Source organism: Netta rufina, assembly GCF_964035555.1.
Source record: "Netta rufina genome assembly, chromosome: 15".
NCBI classification, from domain to species: Eukaryota; Metazoa; Chordata; class Aves; order Anseriformes; family Anatidae; genus Netta; species Netta rufina.
Genome location: NC_140138.1, coordinates 3,100,975 through 3,115,293, shown reverse-complemented (window position 1 = coordinate 3,115,293; position 14,319 = coordinate 3,100,975).

Genomic DNA, 14,319 nt, shown 5'->3' with positions numbered 1-14,319 from the left:
AAGACCATAAAGAGGTATTACAAAGCAGACACTTAACTGAGGCTCACAGTAACATTCTCCACTGGGAGTATTAGCAGTTAATTGAGAATAAACTGACTTACTGACTTAATTCTGATATATTGCACCATCTGTAGAGTATAGGTTATAATTGATAGGCCAGCTGGATGCCAAACAAGGTACAGTATGTGAAATATTGTACTATATTAGTCATTATTATTTTGCAATTGTTTCCTCTCTATTGAAGTTTGAAGTGTCCTTTCCACTAAATGGACCTTGTTTGTACTTTGTTAGCTAATGTACAAGGAAACAGGTCACAGCTTTCAGTGCATAGGAGTACCACTTTAAAAAGCTCTTCATCATCTCTCCACACTATAAAATTATCTTAACAGGGCACAGGAAATTAGATCATAGAGATGCTCATTACCATGACCTTCTCCAAGCACATGCCTAACGTAAAGGAATTTCCCAACTCTTATACCGGCTCTGGAAAAACAAACAAACAAACAAACAAAAAAAAAACACTCAAGCTGTGCTTGATACAGAGCATGGAGTTCAGGAACCATATGAAAACAACTTTCTTTGGAATACCAAGGTCTATATAACCTTATTGCTTTCATCCCACTACTGAAGTAATTTGATCCAATAATTCTAATTAATTTTGGTGTTAGTTTATTCCAAAATCTGAGCAATCCCGCAACACTCCTGAAGGCCTTGATACAGCAGATACCAAGTAACCTATTTTGAATATCTTACTGGCACTGGGATGCAAGTACTCTCACTACAAAGTTTACCTAATTTATCTGAAATATTTGCATGTATAACTGTAAGGCAAAGGAAAATATTTTATTTATAACCCTATGTAAATCACTATTATCTCAACATGGAATGAAGTTAATGAAACAAATGGTTTTACTTTCATGTGCATTTGCATGAACTTGATAGTGCGAAGACAACAGTAATGAGAGAAGCTATGAAATCCTGATTGATTCTGAGGCAGGAAAGTCATAAAAACAATTTGAGTTTGAGTGTAAAGAGATGTCTTCTCTGATTTTAAGCAAGGATCTAAAAGACCCATTCAAATGTGTTTTATTTCAAAACAGTTATCACATGCCCCAAGGCCATGGCAGCCCCAAATATTGTGCTTTTGATCCTTATATTCATTCTAAATACATGTAAACATATGATATATGTAGGGAGCTGCTGTCACTTCAAGCTTATACTACGATACCAAATAGTGTAATAGAAGTTAATTTTAAGAAATATAGCACAAATGTTGAAAACACCACCCTGAGGTCTGCCATTCAGCAAAAAAGGCAACTCGCTCTACATACTGATTCTTACTGCTTCCTAAATAATAACTTTACAGTTGTATGCATAAAAGAGCCCTAGGCTTGGATTTTAATTTACCACCTTTAATAGGTGATTTCCTGTTTTTAAAATAAAATATTATTGAAAAATATGCTTCATTACATTATTTGTCAGCCACTATGTACTGTATCAGTAACCAGATATATGTGAAAGTTATTCAGTCTCTAAAAGATCAGTATTGCATTTGAATTAACCAATCGATTGCAGAGAAATTAGATAAGTTGAGAACTGGGGCTTTCAATTGAAAATCAAAAACAAACTTCAATGTATCTCATCTATGCTTTCATGTTTTAAACATCTTTCATCAACCTGAAACTTATTGTCTCCTTAACCATATTGCAGGTCACCACAGATAAATTGGTGCCAGAAGAATAGTCATTAATCTCCAAATAGCCTGCTCTTCCATTTTCCATCAAAAATTTTTTGTTCAACATCAGTTAAATTTAGTATACAAGTCATTGCTTCATGTCCTACACATAGCAGGAAGTCTATACGCAATCACACGCACAGATAAACAAATCCTAAGGTCTACACTTAAGCATTAGTTACAAACTCTTATTTAATTACTGCTTGGTCGTTTTCTTCCTAAAGCAAGAGCATATAAGAAGAGTAGGTAAGTAGAGTACCACCAACAGTTAATTATTTATCCTTGATCTCTATGGGTTACTCACAGTTTGCTACAAGAAAATCAATGAAATGAAGTTCCATTACTGGGACTGTGGCCACACTACTGTCTGTTACACTCTTGTATCATACAGTAGATCCAAAGTAAATCCAAGGGGCTCCATGAGCATGAAATAAAGCGTGCAATTTCTGGTTTTATTTCTAACTTAAGTCTGCTCAACAGCTCACAATAAATATGCCACATATACAACATTTAGGTAAGAGCTATACAAACTGCCTCTCCCGATAAATACCTAGATGTATCTACACAAACAAAACAATCAAAATTAGAAATGTTACTCTGTGTTCTCACAAATTTTATCAAGTATGTTTTCACAAAGCCATGGCAGCATTTACTCAGACTGCTCTGTATGGCAAGCACACAGCAGCATAAGTAGAGATGCTTCAAAATTAAAAGTAAAATCACAGACAGTTGATACTCAGGAAGATGGTTGACAAAACACCAGATGTAAATCAAGTTTTTACTGTAAAGCAATGGAATATATATCCACATTTATAATTGCCTAATTCTTTAAAAGCAAAACAAGACAAAGTACATAAACATAAGACAACTTACTCTCTTGCTTAAACTTTCAGACCATCAGAAACATGAAATTTTAGGGGTATATATTGTTAAAATGTATATCAAGTGTTACAGAACACTTGATAAATCTTTCTATATAAAGCTGAATAGAAAATCCATAGCTATGTATACTTATAAAAACACACCTCAGATGAGTACAAAGGTATGACTTAGTCCAAGTAATCTTGTTTTAAGAAGTAAGCATTAGGAAAGACCATTACAAAGTGAAGGAAGAGAGTAATCTTCTAGACAAGGTCGGGAGAAACACATACAAGAGTCCTTCCTGTAAGTTCAAGCAACCAGAGCACTAGCAGGCTGCAATGAAGGCTACTGCTGCAACTACTGTATTATTCACTGCTTTTTCTACAAACAGTACATATTGTGAGAACTGGTTCAAAAAAATCATTTAAATATTTAACTTTTCATAATAGTTTCAGTATTCTTGTTCACTGCCACTTTGAAGTGCATCAGCAACTCAGTATTCTGTTTCATAGAATTTCTTTCCTGCCTCACTAGCTCCAAGCAGTAATGCACATATTAATCTTGGAGTACAGGTGTACAAACATAGCATGATCCCGTAGCATGATCCAGTTCTGCATTTGTCAGAAAAATGGAAATAAAGTATGGATTCAAGGAACACCATGCCAACATGCACTTCAATCAGTTCCCAGCCAGGCTGTTTACAAACTATCACTTTTAAAAGTGCATCTTTACTGATGCTAAGACAGCATTCATGGCTTCCCTATTTAATTCAAGGTGGGGTAAAAAAACATTGCTGCAAAAATAAGATCAAGAAAGCAAGATAGGAAACTGCATTTTCCAGATTTGATCAGTTTGGGCAACAACTTTTAGGTTCCTGTTGCGGACTCAGAAGGCTCAGAAGAAAAAAAAAAATGAAGGACTTTTTAATTATTTCGTTTTTTTTTTTTTTTTTGGGGGGGGGGCAGGATGAGGAGGAGGAAGAGAGCGGGCAGGGGAGTGAGCATCAGGACAAAAACAGAATAGGACAAACCCAACTGAGAATAACATTTATTTTTTTATTCTAAGAGACCCTTGGTTATGCCTTCTCTCAGTTATAACTCTAGGATATACCATATCAAATTTTCCTGGAGTAGCCTTTTGATGAGGTGGCACGGTAATAAATGAGAAAATAATTTGATTTGCTGAACTTTCATTGCTACCCAGGAATAAAAGGATTTTCAGCTCACTGGCTGAGTGTGCAGCACGAGCAGCTGGAGCGGATATGGTGAATTTCCTACCAACACAAAGACAGGTATAGATAAGTGCTTGAATCACTGAAGAAGGAGGTGCTCCAAAGCAAACCTTTAAGGTTGTAACCCACATGAGAGCAAGTCAGCAGTGGTCCCCAAAAATACTACTTCCTTTAGCTAATCAGTCACCCCACTCATTCTTTTTAATGTATTTTTTAATATATGTATTTCAAGTATAAAGTTTTAGAGAAGAAAGAATTGAAGATGACTTCCTACTGTAGGTCACTGTCCTGTGTCCTGGCAGTGGGGCCTGTGCGAGGACAGACCAGGGCTGCCCCATGCCAGACAAGGGTGATCCCAGTCAACTCCAGGCCCCAGCTGAGACCCTCAGTGCTACTGGTCTTTAGTAAAGTACAAAACAGCTGATAGAAGAAGGAGGGATAAAAAGAGACGCACTGGGGGAGCCCTGAGGTCAGAGCAGAAGGCACCTCGTGCACAGGAGCAGATCCCCACAGCACAGCCATTTTGGAGCCAGGAGGAAAGCAGGCAATACATGCATTTTCTCCAAGTCACAACTGTTTTGCTCACCACAGTAAATGGTGAGTGATCGCCAGGGCTCCACACCACCCAAGGAAGCAGTGTGAGCAGCTGTGTGGGCAGGTTTTAGCAAGGCTAACCCACTAGTCACCTGTGCTATCAGCTGTTCATCCAGCATATGCTGCCTAAATTTATATTTCCTTTTGTCACACTATACTCACTATAAAGTAATTGGAATTACCCAATTTTGACTGATTGAGTTTGTGAGGGTTTCATTTAAATGTGTTTAAGTGACATATTAGAAGCTTTTGATAAAGAAAACCTATATACATGGTTATTACAGCAATGGAAATTGTTGAGATGCGCTCATTTATCAGGCACTCTAAGATAATTCTGCATTTAGAAAAAGTAAATTGAAACATTTTGTTAAAATTGAGCCCTTTTACAACAATACACAAAGCAAAAAGCAATAATGCACGTACTTAAGATAAATCGTGCTTTTGTAATGTGCAATCCACAAGAATGCTGGGAATAAACTGCGTTTGCTCTGCTGACTTCTTTGCTTCTCATACTAATGCTTTCCACATTGCTACCAGGATTTTCTTCATCTAAAGCAGGTATGTAATTATGCTGAATGACAAGCCATAGTTAAGATTAGATATAGATTAGGTGTCAGATGAAACTTATGCTGCCTTTAGAAAAAAGGATATAAAGAAGTGGCATGAGTAAATAATAAAAGGACATGTAATGACTATTACCATGCCTGTGAATATAGGATGATGCTGATTCACAGCTGTATTATCAAACATCTTTTGTGCACAACCTACCCAAAACTGTGATTTTCTGTGGTAGGAGTTAGGAAGTAATAGTTATCAAGCTTTTCACACCTGTGTTAACTTTGTAAGCTGCCTCTTGCATCAAGTACTTCCATGTTGGAAGGACCTTGTGCCAATAAGTAGTACTAAGACAGGTCTCTCAACCTCTTAGAGCTTTTTGTTTCTTCTAACAAAAGAACTGAGTACCCACTGGAGATACTACCTAAATAATGCAAAGGCTGAGACTGCTAGCTATGGAATAGTTGTGCAAATAGAAACAAGACCTGACAGACAAACGGTTAAGACCATGTGATACATGATTTCCGATTTTTTTTCACGTGTTGAAAATTTTTTTGTACCAACTTGGAAAAATACATAAATCAGTTTTTTTTTTTTATTTCACTAACAAGTAAATATTAAATTTTCATGATTATTAATGGAAAAACAAACATCCTTTATTATACTTTGAAAAGTACAACTGATTTTACATATGCATTTACACTACCTTATTTCCTACCACTTTAAGTACATATCCTGACTAATGACATATCTATAGTTTTGACATGACCTACATAAATATTTTTTCCTTCAAATTAATAAAACAGTGATGCATTCTGAGTCTTAATATCTCTACCCATATGATTATACTTTACACAAACAGTTTTGACTTCTTTTTTGAATTACTGAAAAATACTTCAAAGGTAGCTTACTGACATTAAAAGGACATACAAATTGGGAATGCAAACTTTAGAGTACTTCTGAAAATGTATCTTAGCAAGGGTACTGAGTAAAAACCATGTTCACATATATACACACACTAAATAATCTAGAAATCCCTGCACATGAATAGAACTACATTTATAAGTGATAAAGAAGTCTTTAAAAACAAAAAAGTAGCAAATGTATGTTAAAGAAAAATGTTAAGCCTTAGGAGACTGACATTTTTCCTTTCAAAAATAAAAAGTAAAAAAAAGCTACAATTTAAACCCCAGTGACCCTCTGCTTGACTTGTTATTCTAAATCTTAGACACAGTGCTTCTTATCAATCATAAGAAACATTAGTTATCTTCATTTTTATTGTATTGTATCTGCAAAACAGATGTCAACACAACATACACTTTTTTCAAATAATTAAGCCACCATAAGGAAACACAGGAAGAAGACAATGAATTTATAATGTGCTACAGAGATGCAACTGTCACAGTGCTCAGCTGTGAAGTTATACAGCCCCATTTCCACAAAAGTGAGAATCAGCTTATACATTGTCTGGTTCTAATTTGTCCCTACTTTTCCTACTGAAAAGTCAGTGTAAGCAATTCAGACCCTTAACATTTTGTTTAAAAACATTTCATCACCTCACTGTCCTCATGATCTCACGTCCTCAATTACATATAGATAAAAGGCACAAGGGAGTCTTTTTTAAGAAAGGATATCCCAGTACTACAAATGACTATAGTATTTGGGAGAGGGGGTCAAATTAAGTAGGCTTCATCAATTTCTTGTACTATGTCATGATGCTTCAGTTCCTCTTCTGCGAGGAAAAAAAGCCGCCACGAGGACAACTAATTAAAACTAGATCCAGCAGAGGGCACAATTGTTGTTTTTATGTGACTTTCCAAAACTGCAATAGGATTTGGGAAAAAAAAAAAAAAAAAAAAAAAAGATTCTAGCACCTTCAAAAAGCCTTTTTTTTTTTTTTTTTTTTTTTTTTAAAGGAATCATGCTTAATTTGCTTCTACAAACTTGCAAACTAGTCTAGTTCAATTTCTTACTTTTGCTCCTTAGCATTTTTAATCCATCAAATAACTTGATAAACACCACAATGAACAGCAACTTCCACTAACAAGTAGTAAGTTCAACAGCATGCATAAAAATGATTCAAAGCTTTGCATAGGTTTTGAATCTAAGCGATTAGTTTCTTGTTGCTGAACCCCTGGAGGAAGCATTCTCAGAGTTCATACATTTAGTGCAATGTACAGAAGTCAAGAATCGTTCATCTAAGTACCTGGAAAGGCACCAATTTCAGGCCTTTTTAAGAAAAAAAAAAAAAAATCAACTCATCTTTAGCTTCCCATGACTTGCAGTTCAGACTAATAATTAAATATTTTGTTTTGATCAGTTGATTTTGTTTTCAGTAACAAATGCATTACTTCTGTTCTTCCTTGTTGTCCAACACACTGCTACACTCTACTGCTTTGAGAGTCTTTTCCCTCCCAATCACCTTATATTTCATGTTCATACATTTCATCAGTTCATCTTTTTTTCTTTTGCTTTCTCACTTCATCTTGTCAGTTATCGTTTGCAAACTCTTGTTCAGTTATCACATTAGAGGGTTTCAGAAGGTTTACAAGCTTATGCATCATTGCCCTTACAACCAAGCTGGAAATAACACTGATGTTGTAGCACAATTAGACTCGTACCACAAAATGAGAACAGGCCAAGCATTTTCAAATAACAGTATTTCACAGTGGCATTCAGATTTCAGTTTGTCACAGATAAATTTACAGTGAGTTGTCCTGAATCTGACTGATTTCTTTCAGAAATATGACCTTGAAAAACATGATCAAAATCCGGTATTTTCAACAATGACAGGTAGAATTACAGATACTGTTGCCTACTGTAAAGAAGTTTAATGAATTTTCATACCCCATTTTTAAACACTACTATATCTGTGCTTACTATGCCTTATAAACCTTTAGAGTAAGAAATACTAGTTGAGTTTGAGAAGCAATTCAGTGCTTTACACCCTTGAAAGAGCATATAGTAGAAATAGGTTTCTACTGCCATGATACATCTCATTTATGTTTTATTTTGTTTCCATTTTTTCATACCACCTCCTGAATTTCACACATAAGAATATTCATTTTCCAAACCAGGTATCTGTAATAGTAGCAGCACTATCTAGTAATTAGACTTTAATTATCTGTATCAGTTAAGAGCAAGGTACAGCAGAAGGCATCAAGTGTTACTGATCTGCCTATATCATTCACAATATTGAAGACTGGCAAAGCAGTGGTGAATACCGTATCTTATCATAGACCTTAAATATTATAGAATGTATCACCTAATTCTCTCTTGAATGCCAAGATATTCCTCCTCATTTAAAAAAAAAAAAAGTACAAGTATACCAGAAAAGGTATAGTGTAGTGCTCACATATAATTTAACAGAAATGTTCATTTTGCTCTACTGTACACGGATTGCATATGCTATAGTGACTACAGAAGGAAACAGAGACCATCTATGAAGACATGTACTAGAGAAAATAAATTTCTAAGTATACCATAGTTGCACTGTACTTTATAGTGGATTTATGCTACAGCGTTAGCGCGTTTCTTGACAGAATGACTGCAGACAATTAAGGAAAGTTTATCACATTTCTTTATGGCTTAGAAAGAAATCCTCTGACTAAGGATGGGAACCATCCTTGACTGTGAACCATCTGTGGGGAGAGTAAAGCAGCTTATGCATAGAAAAACATGACAAGTCTCAAATGTAAAATAAGAATATTAGAAAAAAATCTTCTCAAGATACCTCCCTTTTCTGTAGATTCTTTTACATAAAGTCTGCCACCTTTAGAACGACAAATACTGCAATTCTATCACTAATGCACAAGTGGTTAATGAAGCACAGGCTACATGGTAGGGCATCATGATCTTTAATGTATTTTTACTAAATTATACAAAGTTCTGAAGATCATACCAATACCAATATTCAGATAGTAAATGTGTTATTTATACTTCTTCAGTTTATTTGTGATTCAAAGCATCCAAAATGATTTCTAACAGGTACCTTTTTTCCTACACACTTTCCTACCTAAAATTCAAATGTTAAAAAGAACTACATTGGCTATTTCAAAAAAGATTTTTTTGTTGTTGTTGTTGGAAGATAATGACATACAGTTTTCCGTTACATTTTAATGTTTAGCACTGCTTTTTATTTTGGTTTTGTGTATGAGCTACGACAAAAGAGACTCAGAAAACTTAATAGGTGTCATTTGTAAGTAACAATTATGATACTCATCCAAGATAAACACGATCTGTTCAAAATCCATCAACCAAGGTCTTCTGCAAAATTATGATCCTATTGTGGATGAAAGCCCTTTCCTAAAAATACTTGTATAACATTGCGTTACATAATTCTGATTAAAAGCATTCTGACTAAAGATTCTCTGTCAACAAGCACAGAAAAATAAACGTGTCAGAACTATAATGTATTTTTAAACTGTGCTTTTTTTTTTTTTTTCCCTTTTTAACCAGCATCCTCTGTGGAAATCAATTCTAATTTAAATTTACCTCTATGGATGCAGAGGATTTTTTCTGGGATGTAAACAGCAATTTTTTGAATTTGTACAAGAAACTGACTTTCTTGTACAAGAATTTTGTCATTTATAACACAGCATTTTTTTAATGCTGCAACTTCTTCCTGATGAAAGGCATTAAAATGTAGCATTACATGTGTAAATAAAGATATATAGTGCTTCTAAAAGAATTATCTGGAAATATTTAAGCAAATTCCTTACAAAGCACATAACGTAATTCTTAAGGTTGGACTAGATGGATCATGGAGGTCTTTTCCAACCTAAACAATTCTATGGTTCCTAAGTTCTGTCAGAACAAAGGAGAAGGATTTTCAACTTGCCATTCTGTTTATCTCAGAAATTAAATACACCCAGCTTTGTCTACCAGAAAATTAAAAAAAAAAAAAAAAAGACCATTTTTTGCTGAACTCTGCCATCCACTTACTTGCTGGTTGCTGCTTTAACTTTGCAGGATTTTATCACAATTTTGAGCAAAATCTGATGTTAGTGATGTTCACCAAATCAAAGATGTTGGTGAAACAATATTGCAAAGTACTGCCACAGATGTTAAAATAATAATTTAACATATAAATAGCCAAAATACAATACTGTTAAAGCAAGGCATTTCTGCAATGGAGAAACAAACTCACATTTGGCACCCTGAAAAATTTAGTGATTCAATTCAATTTTAAAATCATTAAAATGCATTAACTTGCCTGTCTCAGGACTGTTTCTAGAGTAGCTTCCTTTAAACAACAGAGTGAACCTGTGGTTTTAGAGGAGTTAAGACCAGCATTCAAATATCACATCCCAGAGCACATGGCAATTTATATATTTATCTAAAAAGAAAAACATAGAAGAAATCACAAATCGGCCAATCTATCCCCTAAGAGCCATCAATTCTTCTCATCCTCACTAGTATCAGAAGATCTTCTCAATCTCTTGTAGTAACGTTTCTAAGGTAATTAGGTTCATGACCTGCCACAGGGAGCAATTTCTTCCATTAACTTACCTGGACAACAACAGAAACACTCTAAAGAGGCCTCCAAATTTTGACCTGAACTTGAGCTGATCTGACAGCTGGAAGCCATCTTCTGAATTATGGCAGCATTCCTTAATCACCTTGAAGCAAGCAGTCCTTTGGGAATTTCACTAAAGATTTCTCCAGTTACATTCTGATAAAAAAGCCAACATTTATATATATATATTCTATATATTCTATATATATATAGAGAGAGAATAAATATAGAATATAGAATTATTTAAGTATAGAATATAGCCAATAGAATTCTTTAAAAATCAGCTTTCATATTCTTTTTCCTACAAGTCACAGTTGTTTCCTACAATTATCAAAAACTATTAATAACTTGCAAGCTCATCTTGGACAATATTATACTAGCTTATAAGTCACTTAACACAGCACATGATTTTCTTAGTGTATTCTATCAGTTCTGATGGATGCTGAAGCCTTCAGGGTAAAGTCTTTCTCCTCTGATAAAGATTATTAAGAATTTAAATATGACTCGAGAGTGAGGATAAGTTAGACACCAAAGTCTATATGACTTACATATTTCTCAACAGTAGTTCATTAGCAGGCTGATACACAGTCAACTAGATTCAAGAGTGTCACATTCATTTTAACTTAATAGCTTTCCACCCAAATCCTATAAACCCAAACCAAAAATCTAAGCCCATACTTAAGTTGTAGGACCCAAAGTAGGAAAGAATGTAAAACTGTGCACTCTGTGCAGTATCTTTCTGTTTACAAACAGCTGTAGTCAGAAATAAAATGGCAGACCAGAGAATCTGCAAGCATGCCTTCGCATACTGCAGCATTTTAAAAATTCTAATTAATCAGACCAAATATGCTTATGGACAGCAGCACCTGCACTACCACTGCCAAGGCTTTGCAGCAAGTTCCATAGCAGCCATCAGACAGATGCCTGACCAGCCTCCGTTTCCCTCAGAGCTGGGCTTATGTCCACCCCTGTGGACTGTGTTATGCCATACCAGTATTAGCAAAACTAGTGAGTGTGTGAAGTTAGTTATATGTATGCTAGAGAAGCCTAAAAGGCTTAATTTATGCTGACTTACTGTCACCTCATGCTTCCTCAAATTCTTGACAATATGATGAGTCAGAATCTGCAGCAGCAGCATCTTACAGAATTAGGCCCCATGCACCAACTAAGTATTTGTTTTGGTTTATTAGTTTCCTGAAACAACAGATTTAAGAAATCCAGCAGTTCATTTTAACGATCTACACAGTAAAATTATGGCCAGCAGCCAATATGAAGTGAACTGATTATGCTGAAGAGGTATCTGGGGTCCTTTATATTCTCTACTTTGTGAGCTTTGGAGCGGTTTAATGAAAAAATTTCATCGTGTGTGAATCATTAAGCAGGAAAAAAGTTACTAAAAGCTGATTACATTATCAAATTCTAAAACTGCACCAAATTACATTAACAATTATTTACACTGTGATACGATGGAGCATGTATCAGAGTTTCACTTTACAGTAACTTGCACTTTTCTTTTTCATATATTGAGAAATGAATCATAAGGAATGTATAACTCAAGGCAACAGTACTAAAGAAACAAAAAGCCATTTCTGCATTTTTTTTTCCAGTAAGGTTAGATAGAGCAAGGTTCAATGTTAATAAATAAGAACTCCATCTGCTATGTAAACAAAAGGTTGCAGGGTTGCAGTCTTTTTTTTTTTTTTTTTTTTTTTTTTTTTCAGATATGCTGCAGTTTTGACCTAACAAAGCTGGCCAAGGTGACAGTTTGTCATCACTCAGCATGTCTTCTCTGATCCTCAACTCACACAACTACTTTACTGTCTGAATGAGGCAGGAACCATCTATCACCAGCCTTCTCTCTGTTTATTTTATCTCCCCTGTTCCTTGCCCTGGCACCACTTGCTGCCTCTCCTGCTGTCCTCATGGTCTTTACATTTAAATCAACCATCCTGCTCATTGAAGTGCAAATCAGATCGGCGGGAAATGAAAAATTACCTCAATTCAGACCACGACCATCAGCAGCAGAGGTAGCACCCTTATTGGAAACAACAGACAACAAAATCATACAGGAGCTGTGACTTCCCCAACTTGTATTTGACAAAACCCAGCGGGCAGGTAGCAGGAGGTGTCACCAAGCAGCTGCTATGCCCAGCAGCAGTGACAAGAGACAAAACAGCTAGCAGGGAGCACACAGAGGGAGGAAGAGCATTGGGGTACATCGGTAGGAAGATACATTGGGATACCCACATCCCCTGGGCAGCCTGGCCAAAAGGCAGCAGTCTCAGCCCCTATGCTGGAGCCTTGGTCCTAGCACAGCACTGCCAGAGACCTCAAGGGATCTTCAAAACGCAAATGCTGCAGGTATATCTGGCTGAATTTAAGGTCCTAGACATTATTATCAACATCATGCTATTGTTCTGAAACCCAAACTAAAGTCCAATGCCTTCTTAGCCTGCAGTATCATTCCATATTTTGTAGTAATGAGTAATTGAAACAGAGAATGTTTTAATTAAGACTCCAAAGTGAGTGTGGCAGAAATGAAGTACTAGCAAATCCTTTATACATGTATTTTGTTTTTAAATTAAGACCCACTCATTGCAACTTCTACTGAAGAAACACATATGCCACATCAATTAAGTAACATGAGCATTGCTTCACCAAGCAGCAGCAGAAGCAACTAATAATTTTACTGGCTACTGAGATCTGTATGCGGTGGTGTTATAAATGGCTTTGTTTCAGGTTATTTTCCTTTCTACAATGTGATGACAGCTTTTTTTGTGTATTAACTTTAAAAAAATCAAAAATATGAGATATTTTTCCAAAGATTCTTTTTAAATGCATCTATCACCTAATAAATACCTTTTGCTTTGTCATTGCATTAAAAAAAAAAAAAAAAGATACAATTTTTCAAAATGAACCCTGACTGATGAAGATCTATACCAGTATTTCAGAGGTTAAAAGAGAACAACTATGCTTAAAATGAACATTTCTCCAATTGTGACATGTTTCAGCATGCCTTGCAAAAACGTATGATGTGACTTCTAAACTGGTTCCTTCTAATTTTCTGTAACATGTTTTAAAGACATTCCAAATACATCAGTCTTTTTAGACAGGACTTGTATAGCTCTGTATTTGCACAGTGTATAAAACAACGTAGAAAGCTTTAAAAATCCTAGTTTTAAAAAGACTAAAAATACTAAACTGCAATTACATGCAACCTAAATTAGACATCACAGTCTTTGTTCTGCATATAAGAGTTAAACCATTGTTAGAGAAGCATTTTGTTCAGAGGCAGAATATTCCAAAATACAGCTTTCCCCAAAGACAGAGAAAGAAATCCTTCTAGTTGTTATAATACACAAAACATATGATGGTGATTTTATTTGTACAAGATTTAAAGAATTATATAGCTAGCTAAATATTAAACCCTTTCTTCATGAAATTCAAAATTAAGGTTCTTTTGCTGTATGAATAGATCAAATAGAGACAAGACATCCTGACCCATTGCACAATTTCTCTCAAGCCAACGTGCCTGCAGAGGCTAGGTCAGAAAAACATTCTGCCCAGACAGTATTGCAGTGGGCGTTTGTTTTTTAATCAACACTCAGGAGAAAAGTCACTACGAAGATAAGGCTTTTTCCCTGAGCAGTAAGAATGCTGGTGAGTGACATCTGAGATGTTTCTAGAGGTCACATAAAAATTCCTTCCTTCTTTCCAGGTAGAGGTCTCTTTTTCACATTTTTTTTCCACACTGATGATTAATACTTGGATTATTGTAAGTATTATAGGAAATAAAACTATTTTTATTTTTTACTAGCCAGGCCA